This window comes from Pteronotus mesoamericanus, unplaced genomic scaffold, assembly GCF_021234165.1.
Source record: "Pteronotus mesoamericanus isolate MK-2021 breed Mesoamerican mustached bat unplaced genomic scaffold, CSHL_Meso_final contig_101, whole genome shotgun sequence".
NCBI classification, from domain to species: domain Eukaryota; kingdom Metazoa; phylum Chordata; class Mammalia; order Chiroptera; family Mormoopidae; genus Pteronotus; species Pteronotus mesoamericanus.
The window spans coordinates 22,174,402-22,190,711 of NW_026555001.1; the positions used below are offsets into that span (position 1 = coordinate 22,174,402).

Sequence of the window (16,310 nt, forward strand, 5' to 3'; positions counted from 1 at the left end):
AGGATTGTTCATCACCTGGGTGTTAGTCATTAGAAGCTTTGGGAACTTTAGTAAGGGACATGTCTTAAATAAATGGAAGAGATTTTCCAAGCAGATGTGGGGACACAGGTCTCAATTAGGGCATTGATTCAGTTGGTATACCTTTTCTAAGACCACACTCACCATGCTACCTGGGATGTGTATGTATTAGCTATTATTTAACTAGCAGAAAATTAGGGCAAATATACTTGGAAAGAGTAGTATATTTAGAATATGAGGCTAGAAGAAATGATGATATGCAGACTGAAGAGTCTGGGCAGGAGGGAAGGTGGCAGGGTGGAGTGGGAGGAAGAGTCATTTACTTACTCCCTGCTATGCTCTTTTAGGTGGTATATTTACATAAGGTCTTCAACATTCCATAAGGTGAATACATTACCTCCACTTCACAGGTGGGAAAAAGAAAATAAGCTCTCCAAATGAATAAGAACCAAAAATCCTACCCAATTCTGTGAATCACCAAAGACTTTTACTGTACAAAAAAACTTCAGAGTTCAGGCGCAACTTTCATAGCCTTCATAGGGAGAGAGGATGTTCCTTGCTAACCACAAGTTAGAAACACACTTGAAATTCCCCAATAAATGAGGCAGGAAACAGCAGGAAAAGGGACACAAATGCTTGGGAGAAGCTAAAAGGCTCTTAGAAGAGCTAAAGAAAATAAGGCCATTTGGACTGTGTGTGTGTGTGTGTGTGTGTGTGTGTGTGTGAGAGAGAGAGAGAGAGAGAGAGAGAGAGAGAGAGAGAGAGAGGAAGGAAGGATTGGAAACAGGTTTTCAGTGCAGTAGAAAAGAGGGTTATTTTCCCTACTGTGAAAGCACTGAGAAAAAGAATGAAAGACTAGATCACATAAGCGTCCTCCCACAGAGAGAAATTGAAAGATTAGTCATAAAATTAGTTAGAATAATAAGGGAGGTAGGGGAGAGTATCAGATAGCAATCTCTTTTTAGGGGGGAGGTATTAAAGGATAGAAGTATTATAGTATAATATTGAAACCAAAGGTTGGGATCTTAAAGTACTTTTTATTAAAGTTCTGTAGTCTATTGGAGGTTTGGGTGGGATGCAGGGGCCACATAATTTAGCTACATTGAAAAGTAATTAATAGTTAATCTTAAAATGTATTTAATAAGGAAACAAACATAAAAATGTCCTTTTAGTTCCACATTCTGTTTTGCACAATTTACATGGCAGTATAATGACAGTCAAGAAAAGGTGTGATGGAAAGGGGATTTATTTAAATAAAGAATGATAGAAATGGAAAGTTTGAGGACTCAGTATAGGTATTTCTTCTAGAAATTCTCTCTTCTATGTATCTGTACCACCTTTTTACTTTCCTTGACTTACAGAAATGTGTTTATCTGTCTTCCTCATTAGGGATTGTATCTTATTTAGTGTTGATTCCACAGTGACTATATAGTGCTTGGTGCATTTATGCAACAGTCATTTGTTTTGTAGATTAAGCACTGTTAACTGTTCAGCGCTCTTAATAGCTCAATTCGTTATTCAGAGGTTCCATCAGGAATGGGATTACTACTGTTCAGAGACTAAAGTGGTTTATGAACCATTGATTTTTCATGAAAGGGATGATAATAACTATAATTTATTGCACACTTTTAATGAGGCATTATGTTCTTTACATATATAGCTTCTATTTTCTGTTCAAGAATCCTGTGGATGACTATTTTAAACAGAAACTGAGGCTGAGAAGTTGAACAATTTATTCGAGTCATAGAACTAGTAAACTGGGACTGGGGATTTCTATCTAAGCGTATCTAGCTTGAAAACACTTGTTTACATTTCTTTTGAGCCAGTTTAAACACTGGTGAGGGCTGAGGAATTTTCCCATTCACAAACTAAAAATGAAGAAAGATTAAATGGATGGTTTTCATGTCACTCTGAGGAAAGAATACCTTTAAAAACATTTAAAAGAAAACTAACAATTTTGTATAAAATTTAAACTTATTTTGCAGTCTTTTTTAGTTTTCATAAAATTTCCCATATGACCAAGAAAGCAAGCCCTAAGTAGCTTATGTATACATTTCAAAAACACTTGAATTTCTACAACAAACAAAATTAATAGTCTTCCATTAACTCATAGCATCAAATGTCAAAGAATTCCAACAAACAGAAGTTGTTAATTGAATCAGACTTGTACAGCATCATTTGATATGTTAAAAAGAAAATATTATGTTAATAAGCATGTCAACTTTATTGATAATGCTTACTGGAACTCCAATGGGACATTTCACTGATAATTTAAGATTATATTTCAAGAAGTCAAAAATAAGCACATGAAACATAAATTAATAAAACCAATGCAGCCCTGGTTGGTGTAGCTCAGTGGATTGAGTGCTGGCCTGCCAACCAAAGCGTTGCTAGTTCTATTCCCAGTGAGGGCACATGCCTGGGGATATACAAGAGGCAACCACACATTGATGTTTCTCTCTCTCTCTCTTTTTCCCTTCCTGCCCCTCTCTCTAAAAATAAATAAATAAAATATTTTTTAAATTAAAAAAATAAAACCAATGCAAAATATAAAACACCAGAGATTCCTGTAGCACCAGAGTCTACTATTTTAAGAAACCTTCAACTGCTATAAACATTCTGAAATATGAAACAGCAGAAATATTAGGGTCTGGTTGTTTGAATTAGAAAAAATTCATCCAGGCTCCAAAGCACATTTAACATGTTAATGATTTGCAAAAAAAAAAAAAAAAAAAAAAAAAAAATCTATCTACACTTAGCTCCTCGAAAGTTGATAGACTTTCAGAGCTTAAGAGATAATAAACAAGATCCAAAGAAAGGAGAAAAAGAAAAGTACACTTAAAGTGACAGATTTCTATTTTCAGGAATCCCTATTGGAGCAAGAATTAAAAAATAGGGTTTATTCTATAGATCTATAATAACTGTAGGGAAATTTAACTGATTTGTGAATACTTTGCCTTTTATGAGCAATACTTCATAAAAATAAAATCTTTGTTAATTCAGAGAGGCCTACTTTCTATAAAAAGTTCAGTAATTATAGTTAGATATATTGAGCTTGAAGGCATTTGGTGTATGAGAGTACTCCAAGTTTTAAGTGTAATTTAGAACAAAAGGAAATAGGTTGTTCACCTGAAAATAATCCAACAAATGGTTAGAAATACAGTGCATTTTCTTCTAAAAAATAAAAAAATTAGTGGTTACACAGCAGGCCATCTGTGTTAGAAATGCAGTGAATTAAGGCAGTTGAGAAATATAGAGAAAGCATAAGAATCATAAAAAATCATCTGACTTGCATGCTTTAAGTTAGCTGATCAGGGTATAGAACATCTCTTTAATGTATTCACAGGCACCTTATTATTAAAGTGTCAAACCTCTTTGAGGATTCTTTAGTAATTTCCTATTCCATTTCTGTTTCATTCATTAAGTAGTTCCTAAAGCACCCCATTTGTGAAGTTCTCTCTCAATGAATCAAGCTGTGAGCAACTCAAATTATTTTGGTTCACTTAAGAGAGCATAAGTTATCTTTAGAAACCAACCATAAAAGAGAAATGTAGTGTTGTGGTCGATCCCTTCACATTGTGAACCTGTTAAAATAATTCCATAGCTCAAGAGACCCATCATCTAAATGAGTGGTACACATAGCTACCATAGTCTAGGTTTACATTGCCTCTTTGAATTATTAATATCAACTCTAGAAAATAGGTAAAAATAATTTATAGTTTTTCTTAGAGATTAAAAGGAGAATGTTCATGTGAGTGGATTAAAAAGCACTCAAAGGTATTAACATAGTGCTTTATATCTTTACTGAAAATAAATTATAAAATAATCTTTAGTCTAACTTTTCTTTTTAGTAACAAAAATATTTATAGCAATGTTAAATGTTCACATGTTTTTAGTAGAGGATTTAATTTCTTGATATAATTATCAAGGTACATACAACTAATTCATGTTAGAACAAGTATTTAATTGACAAATATTATAGAGTATCTACTATAAAGGCCATTGTGCAGATATTGTGGAAATATGAAAAAGGTCATTAAAATCTCAGCTCTTGTGGACTGTGTTTTCATATGGTAGATATTTCTTTAAGTTAAAATGTTCCTTAATGTACTAATGTACTTTTATGTATTGGAAGGATGGTCTAGGTAATTTACATGGATCTCTTCCAGCTCATATATTCTATTAGTTATGTGAATTAATCACTGGGATAGCAGAAATATCAATCATTTATTAATTTATCTCTATCATTTGATTTTAGGAAATTTAATATATTTATATCTACTACATACAACTAAAATGAACATTGTCAATTTCAATCTTAAATTAACTGAATGTGATTCCTTCTAAAAAAGAACGCTCCTATTTTCCTAAACAATCATTAACCTTAGGAATATAGAAATCACTCAATACAAAGAAAAAGACCTTTAGAATGACATTAAAATATATTGTCCTTGTGAATTAAGAAACCATGCATTTGATATTAATGTTATACTGTCATTTGGTGAAACTCCCCACAGAGCTCCTCAGAAATGTTTGGAACCCATAACCATTTGCAACCCAAATAGAAAGCCTATAGCTTGCCCAGGACAGCATTTCTAATTAAGTTATAGAATGAGATCCATAGCCTAGCAAATCAAAGCAGGGCACTTACCAGCTACAAGTCTCTGCTATGTGCAGAGACTACCTGGTGTTCAGAATAATCCTGGAATGCCTGTTTTCAGAATGGGATAGCAAGACCAGGTGACATATGACGCAAGAGCATTTCTTAGGAACAGACTGTATGCAAAAGAGAACTCTTCCCTAATTGAGTAAAGGTTTACCATGAGGGGAGGGAGTAAATTAACTGGTTAAATGGTGAACCTGTTGAGAAACTCATCACCTTGCCTCCTTGACAACTTCCAAGGGTATTAGCTACTCTCTCAAATAAGACAGAGACTCAGACTCTATCTTGCTCTAGCGTCCTCTAGTGTCTCAGCTTTTTTTTTAGGTAAGAATTCCTAGCGTTTCCCTCAACGGGACATTTGTGGTTGGTTTGGGTTCTTTCTGAGTGCCTGAGAGATTACATTTTTGGAGAAGGAACAGGAAGACCTGGGTTATTTTAAAAATGCCTGGAGCTTTATTGTATAGATACTCAGGAAATTTTTATGGAAGAAAGGAAAACATAGAGAAAGCAAGTGAGGGAAAAAAAGAAAAAAAAAGGAGGAAGGAGAACAAGGGTACTCAGGCGGGTACTACTGCCTGCGTTGCAGTCCCTTTCCAGCAAGACATAGAAGGGGGCTATGCAAGGAGAGCCCCACAAGCCCTTTGCAGGCTCTAAAGGTTTAAAAAATCTGCACTGCTGACCTCTCTAGGGTCTGGTCAGGTCGAACCAGTCAAGCACTCTTCCTGCAGTACTCTTGACCCCCCCCCCCCTTCTATGAAGGTGGTTTCACCTGGAGGATTTCCAAGAAGGCCAGGGACAGGCATTTTGGATTTGGATTCTGCCTTCTAGGAGGCTGAGGAGAGCTGGCAGAGCCCAGGGTGTGTTTACACTGCAGCTTCCTCATTCCACTCTGTCCCAGGGCCTGGTAGCTGCAGCAATTCAGGAGGAGGCAAGAAGGTAAATGAGCATGGCGCCCGCAGTGTCTCTGAAGGCGGGATTCCCTGAAAGATTCTGGGAACTGAGCAGGGAGGGTATGGAGATGGGGCTGGGGACGCCTCAAACGGAAGCTGAAGGTCCAGCTGGTTTGCCTGCTCTTTCAAAACACTCCAAAGATTCTGAAGAAATTAACTAAGGTGCAGAAGAGGCCAGGAAGGCCAGAATAAACATCTAAAGAGATGAACCTAGTAGAGGTGAAGGGCAATAGAAAAGAAAGAGGCCTTACACTTAAGGAGAGGCAGAGAAGTGCTGTGGTGTGAAAAGGAACCCTTAGGACCCTCTCAAAGATGTTTTAGGAGCAAAAAATTACTTATTGGAAGCATTCATCAATGTCACTGAGGATGTTCAGAGTGCCGAGAGAAGGGCCCGTTTCCATTCAACATTACTTTCTAATTGTTTATTCCACAAACCAGAAGTTAATTGACTTTTCCCTTGCTCATGGCTCTGGGCCTCAGTTCCTCATTTGGGCTAGATAGTTTTGAAGGTGTGGGCTCGATGCGTCCCTCTATACCTGTCAGCCTGTGAACCAGGCTACCTGAGATCAAATGTCTGTGGACTTTAATACTGGGTTCCCCTTTCCTCCTCCACCACCCAGTTGTCAATGCAGTGCACACCTGCTGGAGCTGATCCAGCTCTCGGTGATGACAGGGAGTATGGCTCAACTGTGACAAATGATTGCTCTGTCTTCCCTGAACCAAGGAAGGAAGGAGCAGAGAAGGCAGTATAATTTATTCTTTGGGTTTCCAAGGAGAGGATATTCTCACATCTTCTACTTAAAATTTCATCCATTTAAATAAATTATAAATTCCTTTGAGTAGGTTCTAAATGGTTGGACTGGCACATGGGTAAAAAGCCCTATAATGAGCTGCCCTATTTTGGGTAAAATTTATTTCATTCCATCCCAGAAATTGGACCTGCCTTTTTTTTTTTTTTTTTTTTTGTGGAAATCGAGCACACACTGGCCATGCTCTTCCCTTGTCTGTCTGCCTCATTCCATTCTGCCAACCTGCTTCAGTGCAGCATTTTCTGGGGTTATTAAACACCCAAGCTTAATGTGTGTGCACTCTGATGCAGGACCCCTCCGCGCCCGCCCCAAACCCCACCACACCACTGCCACCGCTACTCAAACATGTAGGCACTTTGGGGGGCGGGTAGCGGAGATAAAATGTATTTTCATAAGAGTTTCCTTTTTAATTTGTCTTAACCTGAAATTTTTTAAAATTAAAATAATAATAAGTAGAAATACATCTCCCTTGCTCGTCTTTGTCTTAAAGTGGCATGTGACACACAGTATATACACTTGTTTTCTACACCCACCGCATTTCCATTTCATTTTAGTCTCCAAAATATGGACAGGAGGGCAACTCTAGAAAAATGGATTCCCACTCCCGCATCTCGCAGGGCACTGATCCGCGCAGAGCTGCGATGAGCACTCGCACCGAGCATCACCGTTTCCTCTCGCAGCCCCTTCCCCCATTCACCGGCACCTCAGATTTCCACGGGGGGGGGGGGTGACCTTGCAAAGACCCTTCTCCCGTTTCTGGGAAGGTACAATCTATCTCAAGAGAAAACACAAAAACGACCTTTCCTCCTTTAAAGAAACGCTACCAAATGGAACACGACTGGGTCCACTGTCCCCAACCCCGCATTCCGGAATGCGAACGCGGGGTGCAAAGGCAGGTAACTAGTTTGGGTCTGACTCCCCATTCAGCCGCTCTGTGTCTCCGACTCTGTTCCAAATAGACGGCTGACTGTGCGGTGGAACATCTGTCCCTTTTCTGCCCACTCACCATCGTGACGAAAAATCAGAAAGGAAACATAATCCACTCGTTTCTAAATACTGAGAGAAATGTGCTTATTTTGCCTCTAGCTGCGTGGTTCTAAACGCTAACATCCCGCTTGGAAACCAACCCTGCTGTCCACACCATCTCGTCCACTCAGGTTTACTTAGCAAACACCTTCACAGCTATTCCACGGTGAGAAAAACGCTGCACCAACTCCACGAATGACAGGTTGCTCCTTGACTGCAACCGCTCAATAGTTTTATCAGCAACCGGAAAACTTCTCAATCGGTCGATTAGTTACTTAAATCTCTGTAAGGAAATCCTCCTATTTATAGGCTTAAACTACAAAATCACCTCTGTTTCACCTTTTTAATATATAGCTTAAGACACCCCTCCGCCCCCAGCCAAACACACCGCATATAAACACTCCCCCTTCCCCCACCCCATTATTCCAAAAGTCCCCCGTGGACTAACAGCACAGTCAGATGGCCAGTATTAACCAAGGCAACTGTCACCACGCATGGAGACGCATCTGTATGCAAAGCAAAGTGACAATAATCAAAGCATCTCCCAGACAACTGGCTGCACAACACATGCAGAATGCAACGAATATTGTTTTTTTTTTTTCTACTTACAGTTATAGCGCTGTGCACAGTCACCTAACGAAAATGATAAAACTCAACAGTTCTTTATATATATTTAATTCGGGCAAACGGTCAAGCCGTCTCTCTCTGCGTCGTTCTCTCGCGCCCTTTTTTATCCACTGGAGCTCTAGGCTGCTTAAATCCCTCTTGGATCGCGCCTTCCAAACCCAGCGGCCGCTGCAACACGCTCCGGTAAGTCTCTGCTGCAGATTGGGAATCCCATAGAAAACCTGGGGTCGCTGGAGCTGGATGCGCAGGCGCGCGAGCCGCCGCCTCGCCAGGCACCCCCTCCCGGTTCGCCTCCCCCGCCCCTCCCGCTCCGCAGCCCCAGCTCCAAGAGCTCGGGAGCCGCCGACCGAAAGCAGCCTGGCATTGGCGCATGCTCAGTTGGAGGGGCTCGGAGTTTCCGCCGGTGGATTCCGCGTCTCCAGATTTTAGCAGAAACTCAGGAGCAAAGTAGATAGGAAAAGGAAGCCTGGCTGTCGGGGCAGCCTCACCTGGACAGGCGCGAAGGAGGGCAACGTGGGCTCACCTCGCCCGGCGGCTGCCCAGTCTGATGGTGAAGGCTGAGTCTAGAGATGCAACCTGTGGATCCTGCTTTTCCTGCCGCTCTGAGCCCTAGAGGGCCCCCAGCCCCGCTTTTGTCAGGGAGCAGGTGGAAGAGAAAACTGCCAAAATCCCTGTCTCTGAAGGAAGCGTTCCAAGCAAGCTGGGAGCCCATCATCAGTTGGGCTCCCGTGCAGGAACCCTGATGGTGGGCACTTGGCATGGGCCCCTTTGTCCGAGGGCCTTACGCTGGGAGTACTGGGAGCCAGGCCCTGCAGGAGAACCCCAGTGCCCTGGATGGCCCAGGCCCAGAAAGGCTATGGAGAAATGTGCTTTGAAGGGAGCTGTGTCCAAGACCTTCCCTGTGTGACCTTGAGCAAATCTAACCATCAACAAACGTTTAGTAAGCGCTACCTGTATGCACTTAATAAATGCTTATTGAATATGCTTTTAGTGGGACTGGGGGATGGTGGTGGAGGGGGTGATGGGGAGGGAACGAATGAACCATCGTCCAGGGTTGAAGGCTTGAACTAAGTGATCTTATAACCTCCCCCTCCCTTTTTTTTGTTCTTGAACAAAGCTAGTCTGCCTGCCCTCCTCTGCTCTCCAGTGGCCTGCCAAGCCTAGAAGACTTGGCAAAGAGTGGTGCCCAGTAAATGTTTGGTCGCTTCTGTACCAGGAAAAGCAAGAGTAATTCACATACGTTTCCAACCTGATCATTTTCATCAAGTGTGTATGTTTTTACTTTCATTCATTCAAATATTATGCACTGACCACCTACCTACTATTTGGCACTGTTCTGTGCTTTGGAGGTAATGCAGTGAACAAAACCCCTCCTGAAGCTTACAGGTGGGAATTTTATTTTAAGGGGAGGAGAGTTCTAGAGACACAGTGTAGATCCAAGATCAACATCCTCCTTAAGCAGAACTTCACAATTTGCCAAAAGCCTTCACGCACCTCATCACCTCCAGGAAAATTGCTGAGTTACACGAGCAACTCCCATGGTACATGGGCTCTGGATCAGCGACTTTCGACTTTTTCATTTCATGGCACATATAAACTAATTACTAAAATTCTGCAGCACACTAAATATATATATATATATATATATATATATATATATATATATATATTTTGCTGATCTGACAAAAAAATAGGTATAATTTTGATTCATTTACACCAGAAGGTTATTGTATTGGCTGTAATTAAAAAAAAAAAAAAGATTTAACAGTCTAAGGGAAAAGAGGTCAGCGCCCCTGACTAAATAGTCAGGTATTGCAAGTTTTAAAAATTCTTGAGGCGCTCTGGTTTAGAACTGCTGCTCTAGACTGACATACCACCGCCACCAGGAGAGAGCTGCTCCTGGCTGCAAACTGGAGTGTCCTGCTTGGAAGAACTTAAAACTACTTAAGGGAAGGCCAGGAGAATCTCTCCTTCAGGAGTCTGTGGCAATGGAAAGCCCCGGCTAGGTGAGGGCTTCCAGCGGTGACGCCGGAGGGGGGACCCTTGCAAAATGCTCTCCTGACCGGCCCAGAGCCCAGGCACGCGCTTCCTTGGGCCAGACGCCTGGGGAAGGTTGCGCAGAGAGGAGGAATGCTCTAGGGACTCCGAGACACAGCTCGCCAAGGTTCTCCTCCGGGCTGGGCTCTCCCGCGCGGTGCTGGTGACCGCGGAAACCCGGAGCGCGGAGTTGGGCGGAGTCGCGCGTAGTCGCGTGAAACTGGGCGCGCGGCCCCGGAGCTCTGCGGCATCCGAGCACGTTTGCATGTGGCAGCGCCAGCCCTGCGCTCCCCGACCGCATTGCGCACTGCGCAGCGGGGCTTGCCTGGACGGTTCATTCTGTTTCTCTGCATGAAGTCCGGTCAAAAGTCAGTCCTGATGAGTTGCTTTGGTTTGCTGTGGAGACCTCCAAGGGTTTCAAAGTAATTTCCCGTCTTTTGTCGATTTCCTCTACTAAAGCATATTACGCTGAGCTCTCTGGCTTTTTTCTGGAGAAGAGTCACTGCACTGCAATCTGCATGGACTGACTGTAGGGGTCACGATGCCATTTCTCTGCTTCAAGAGCTGTACCTGTTTATTGCGCCCTAGAGGTCTCCTGTGGCAATGTTCAGTTTTAGATAAATTTGAACTCGTGTTTAGGAAGCCATGAACACCGATCCTTTTAAACTGCATTCTGTTGTAAGGGAGATCTGATTTAGGTGCGTTCGCTTTGGTAAAGCAGCTTTGTCTAAATCTGGCAGGCAGGGTTTTGTTTATTCTGTTTGCACTGAAGAGTTTGGCGTCATGTGATCTCTTAATCTTGATTTTTAATCTCCAGCTATTGTATAACCTTATCTTTTTAAACACTAGTATGTTGTTTTCGTTAAAAAAAATTTTTTTTTTGAGATGCCCTTTAGTCGAGTTTTGTATGCAGGGGAAGTCACAGTAGGGAAACCAATTCCAAGAGATACAGAAGGAATGTTGTCCTTTAAATTACAGAAAGCAATTGCCCTTTTTAGGATGGTAGAGTGAACTTCAAAAGAGGAATGTGTTAGGGATACTGAAAAATAAGGGAGCCCTCTGTTCCTTTCCCTCTTTGGGCTTTTACAGATGTCACGGTGATCACAGAAGAGCAGAAACGACGCGCTGCCCTGTACCGCTGCGCGCCTTGGGGTAGAGAGACTCGAATAATGCGCCGTGTTGACCGAAGAACGCCACCAGCGGTGGCAGTCGTCCCATTACTTAAAGCCTGGCCCCCAACACTGCAGATCTCTGCATTGACAGCTTTCACACTCTGGAGATTTTATGAGGGGAGGGGATAAGTCTGGGAAAGGGAAACGGAAGGAAGGTCTATTGAGAGGGGGGTTTGTTTTTTCTGGAGCAGCTGGCAAAGTTCTCACTTGCCCAGAAACAACTGAAGGAGCCATTTTACTCTCCTTGGTTGCAAATTATGTTCTTACCTGAAGTCACCTTACTTCCACATCATTCCTTCCCAGATTCAAAAACAAAACAAAACCCCCCTGGAAGACAAAAACCCAACAGCAGCAACAACCAAGAATAACTTTTGAGGTGTATCCGACTTCATTTAATATTACCATCCACTTTAATTGTAGCATGGCCAAATTGAAAACTGAGAACCACAGTAGAAGTGCAAAATGCCAGTAGTATAACAGGTCTAAGCTTGTTGTCTTATGAGCTCATGGTAACATTTATTAGATATGCTGTGTATAAAATATATGAGCCAAGAAGGGCTGAACTTAAGACATGAGGGCATTTATGAAATTGGAAGAAAAATGAAGTGTTGGAAAGTCATCATTAAAATGAAAAGAGACAGGAATTGGAAAAACTGATTTATACTCATTTAAATTCATAAAGTATAATGATAGTAATTTTCTTGTATGGGTAAAGCACCCTTATTTTTAAAAACTAAGGGTATTAATCCTCACAGAGGAGAGGCATTATGTAAGATAATTATGTTTATCCTAATTTTTAATCCTATTTTAAAACATATATGGATAAGCCAACAAAATAAAATAACCTCCTGAAGTCAAACAGGAAGTTATTGCCTAGAATAAAATTTTACAGTGTTTTTTCTGACACATAAAGTGTTTCATTGTATAATTTTGTACTCCTTCTACATTTTAAAAAAATAGGTAATAAGATGCAAGACCATGAAGGAGTAATTCCCATGCAGTTAGAAGGAGAGCACCATGCCACTCTAGACAGGAGAGGGATTAAGTTCCAGTTTTAATGGACTGGGTCGATCATTTCACCCAGCCCAATCCTAATTTATCTTTGTCATCCATGACCGAATCTAAATTCAATTTGAAAGATCACTTTAACTGTGTTACCAATTTCCCTTAAAGTTCCAACAATCAACCACAAAAGTGTCTTAAGTCCCTGCTGAATGAAGTATTGCCCAAGTTTCTTGGAGTCTCAGAGATAGTTATAGCAAATGCATGCTCTGCAGCCTTAAGAACAGAAAATGCTTTATTCCATTCTCTCTATCTTTGGGCCTGAACTATAGATTCATAGCAGTGCTCTGAAGTTGGAAATGTTTCCCACTATGTTTAGTGGCAACACAACACAAATAATGATAGCAGGATTGGTCTATCTATGAGCCTATTTCCTTTCTTGAATGACTTTTTAGGTAGTCCTATATGCTAGGCTGTGGTCTTTTTTATTTGTGTTGCAATGAGTCATTGCAAATAGGATCATGGGTTCAAATTCTGGAATTTATGTATGTTGGAGACCATCTGATCCCCAAGAGTCTTCAAAAGCCCTTCTTGCCTAAAGTAGATCTTGCTGACTTGTTTCTTCCTTCAATTTCTGTTTTCCTTAATATTGTTCCATTGGATTTCTAATGAAACTCTCAAACTCAACAGAGAATCTTAGCATAAAACTTCAAAGAAATGAAAAGAATGAATTCTACACTCCCTCTGAGATAACGAACAAAAACAAAATCCACATACTTCACCAAAATATTTTCATAACTGAGTTTATATTTTTACCTATTGCCTGGGGAGGAAAGAGAGACTGGACTTCTTCATTTTGTAGGGTTCTTAACATATTCTTTTAAAGTTCATTTTACCATCCTAAGGATGTTGAAGAAGATAGTGACCATTAATGAGCTTTGCTTTATTTTTTATTTTAGAATTTAGGTTTAGTACCCATATCATAGTCTCTAGGAGGGTGGATTGTATTTAATTTTTAAAAAAAGGAAATGAAAAACTGTTCAGGTAATTAATGGTGGTACTTAGTAGTGCATGCTGGTTGCATTCCTTTTGATCTCATTCATTATTCATGCATTTAATACCTGTTGAGCAACTACTTTGTACCAAAAATCCATTTATGTGTAAAATAGGTACTTGTATAACCCATTTTACATATGAGGCGAGAACTGAGGCAATGTATGTATTAGTAATATCTCCAGATGCCTCCTGCATTTGGCCTCAATTTCTCCTTCTTCTCACCTCATTCCAATTAATACTACAATTTTCCCTCTATAAATTATTACATTTTTATCAACCTAATATACTTATACAAGATAAATGTTGTACAACCCTATTTATGTGTGAAATGGATAGTATTATAACCCATTTTACAATGCAAGTTGAAATTGCCCTTGAATTTGTCTATTAAATTTCCTTAGCTTTAGTTTACAATGTTAGTGACATTGCTTTGTCTTTTTTTGTATTTTCTTGAGTATTTTGATGATAAGTATATTAATCACTGCTCTTTTGTTTCTGTGTTAATCTGAAAGAGGCAGTCTTTTGTGAGCTTTCAAAAAAACTCCAAATTAATGATAAATAATTTCCCTTAATATACCATAAAAAATGGAACACATAACATAGCAAGCCATTACTATTGTCCTTATCCAGCAAATATTTACTGACTATCTAATGCTAGTGAATGATAGTTCAAAGGTTAATAAGACATAGCCTTGCCTATAAAAGGCTTTCAGTCTATTCCAGGAGATGGATGAGTAAATACATAATTATAAAACAGTTTGATAAATTCTCAACTTTATTCTAAGCAGAAAGATCTGGGAGAGTATTTGTGGAAGAATGAACCTAGACTATGAAAGGGATCCCAAAGGAGGTGATGTGTACTAAGCTAACTCTACAGCTTCAGTCGTGCAATGTTAATGAGTTGACATCTTGTACCTAGAACTTTGCAACTCTTATTTAGCACAGCTAGAGTTGTTATAATTAAAAATAACATCTTTGATTTTCTTAAGGCACAATACTCTTCAATATTCTTATCATATTCAATATACTCATAATATTCTGCACCTAATATTCATAATAGTCTTGTGAGGTATGTAATTTAATTACTGGTAACTTAATTTTGCTGTTGAGGAAGTCAAGCACTAGAAAAATTAAATATCATATCTAACATGATAAAATTGGAATCCATAGAAAGGCATGTCATAATTTTGAAATTGTTTGGATCTGGTCAATGATTGAGAGAACACTAATAACTTCAAATTCAAAATCCTTTTTAATGATCCATAAAATGTTAATTTTTTTTAAAAAAAAATCTATAACTCAAAGAAGAGTAAGTTAGCTCAGGATAGAAAAAATATTTAACCATTTTTTTTTATCATTACTTAGGTAAGAAGTTATAATGACTTAAATGGCATTTCCTCAAAAATCCATGTCAATCCAGGACCTGAGACTGTGGCCTTATTTGGAAAAAGGTCTTTGCAGGTTAAGATGAATCCATAATGGGTTACAGTGGGCTATACATCCCAAACAACTGGTGGTGTTACAGGAAGAGGAAGGACACAGAGACAGAGACACACACGGGAGAACACCAGGTGACTGTGAAGGCAGAGACTAGAGTTATGCACAAGCCAAAGAATATCAGGGGTTTCTAGCAACCACCTGCAGCACATGGAGCAGATTCTTCCTCAGAATCTCCTAAAGGAATCAACCCCAGTGACGCCTTGATTTCAGACTCCTGGTCTCCAGAACTGTAGGAGAATAATTTTGTTGTTTTTGTTTTAAGTCACCCGTTCTGTGTTATCCTGTAACAGTAGCCTTAGGAAATTAATACAGAGGATAGTTGCATTTAAATGCAACTTGACAATTAGGTTTTTAATAAAGAATATTCTGGTAGTGAAATAACAGAAAGATAGAGTTTTCTTTTTTACAAATACCCTTCTTTTTTTTCCTGTGAAAATTTGAATTTGAACTTTGAATGAAGAGAGATTCAAGAACCAACTCTGCTACTTCTTAGATGTGGTCTTGGGCAAATTAAGTTCCCTTCATGACTTGATTTCCTCACTGATAAACTGAGAAAGATTAAAACTCTACCTAAAAGTGGGGCTTTGTAGTTCAACAATTCAAGATATTAGGCATCCACAAAATTCTGGATAGTAATTTAATAGTGCTAATTTGCATCTAAGATGATATTGAACCAGTTTCTTCCAATTAAAAACTAAATTAAATTCATGGTTTTGGTTTTGAATTCATTTAAAATAATTTCCTTAGAGACATTTCATATTGTTGCTCATGAAAATCTGATTAGCTACACTGATCATAGTACCAGTGCCAGAAGTAATACAAATTCTGTTTAAGATTTCCCAGGCTAGTTTATAGATGTTCTAATAAAAGTGAGTATTAATAACACTGTTAAATAATATTTTTAAATTAGAATTATATAACACTTTGTCAATATAACTTTTTTTTAAATGGGCTTTTACTTTTTAAGCAATTTTAAGTTCACAGCCCACATGAAGTTTTTAAAACATTCATTAACCATAGACCTTATTGCTTCTGATTGTGGATTGGATGAAACATAAGGATAAATAACATATTAATTGTATTTTTAAGTGTATTATAGACCCTTAGTATTCATGAAAGATATGTTCTAAGACTTTCCTGATTCTCCAATATATGAATATCATTGTAAAATTAAATTGCTTTGTTGGTATGGCCATAATTACCTACTTATAGTGTTTTAAATAAGATAATAAATTAAATAAAGACAATAAAGCTACATGGGCTGCACACACTAAGGTGATCAGTTGACTAGACTTTTACTAATTTAGTTATCAACTATAAGCACCAGCTTCATAGAATTATAAGATTCACATTTGTGCTTTAGCAAAATGACATATTACTGTCATATCCTTCAGGGTCGTTCACAAATAGATTCAGCCCCAAGATTAAATCTATAAAGGCCACATTCTAT

The 16,310-nt window shown here is 39.3% G+C and overlaps 1 protein-coding gene across 1 annotated transcript in view; it reads right to left on the reverse strand.

Moving 5' to 3' along the window:
• Nucleotides 1-8,340, reverse strand: part of VSNL1 (visinin like 1) — an 81,223-nt gene extending 72,883 nt beyond the window's left edge. Inside the window, exon 1 of the mRNA XM_054566543.1 lies at nt 8,076-8,340. The gene's annotated coding sequence lies outside the window, so the exon portion shown is untranslated. The remainder of the gene's footprint in view (nt 1-8,075) is intronic.
• Between the last annotated feature and the right edge of the window lie 7,970 nt (nt 8,341-16,310).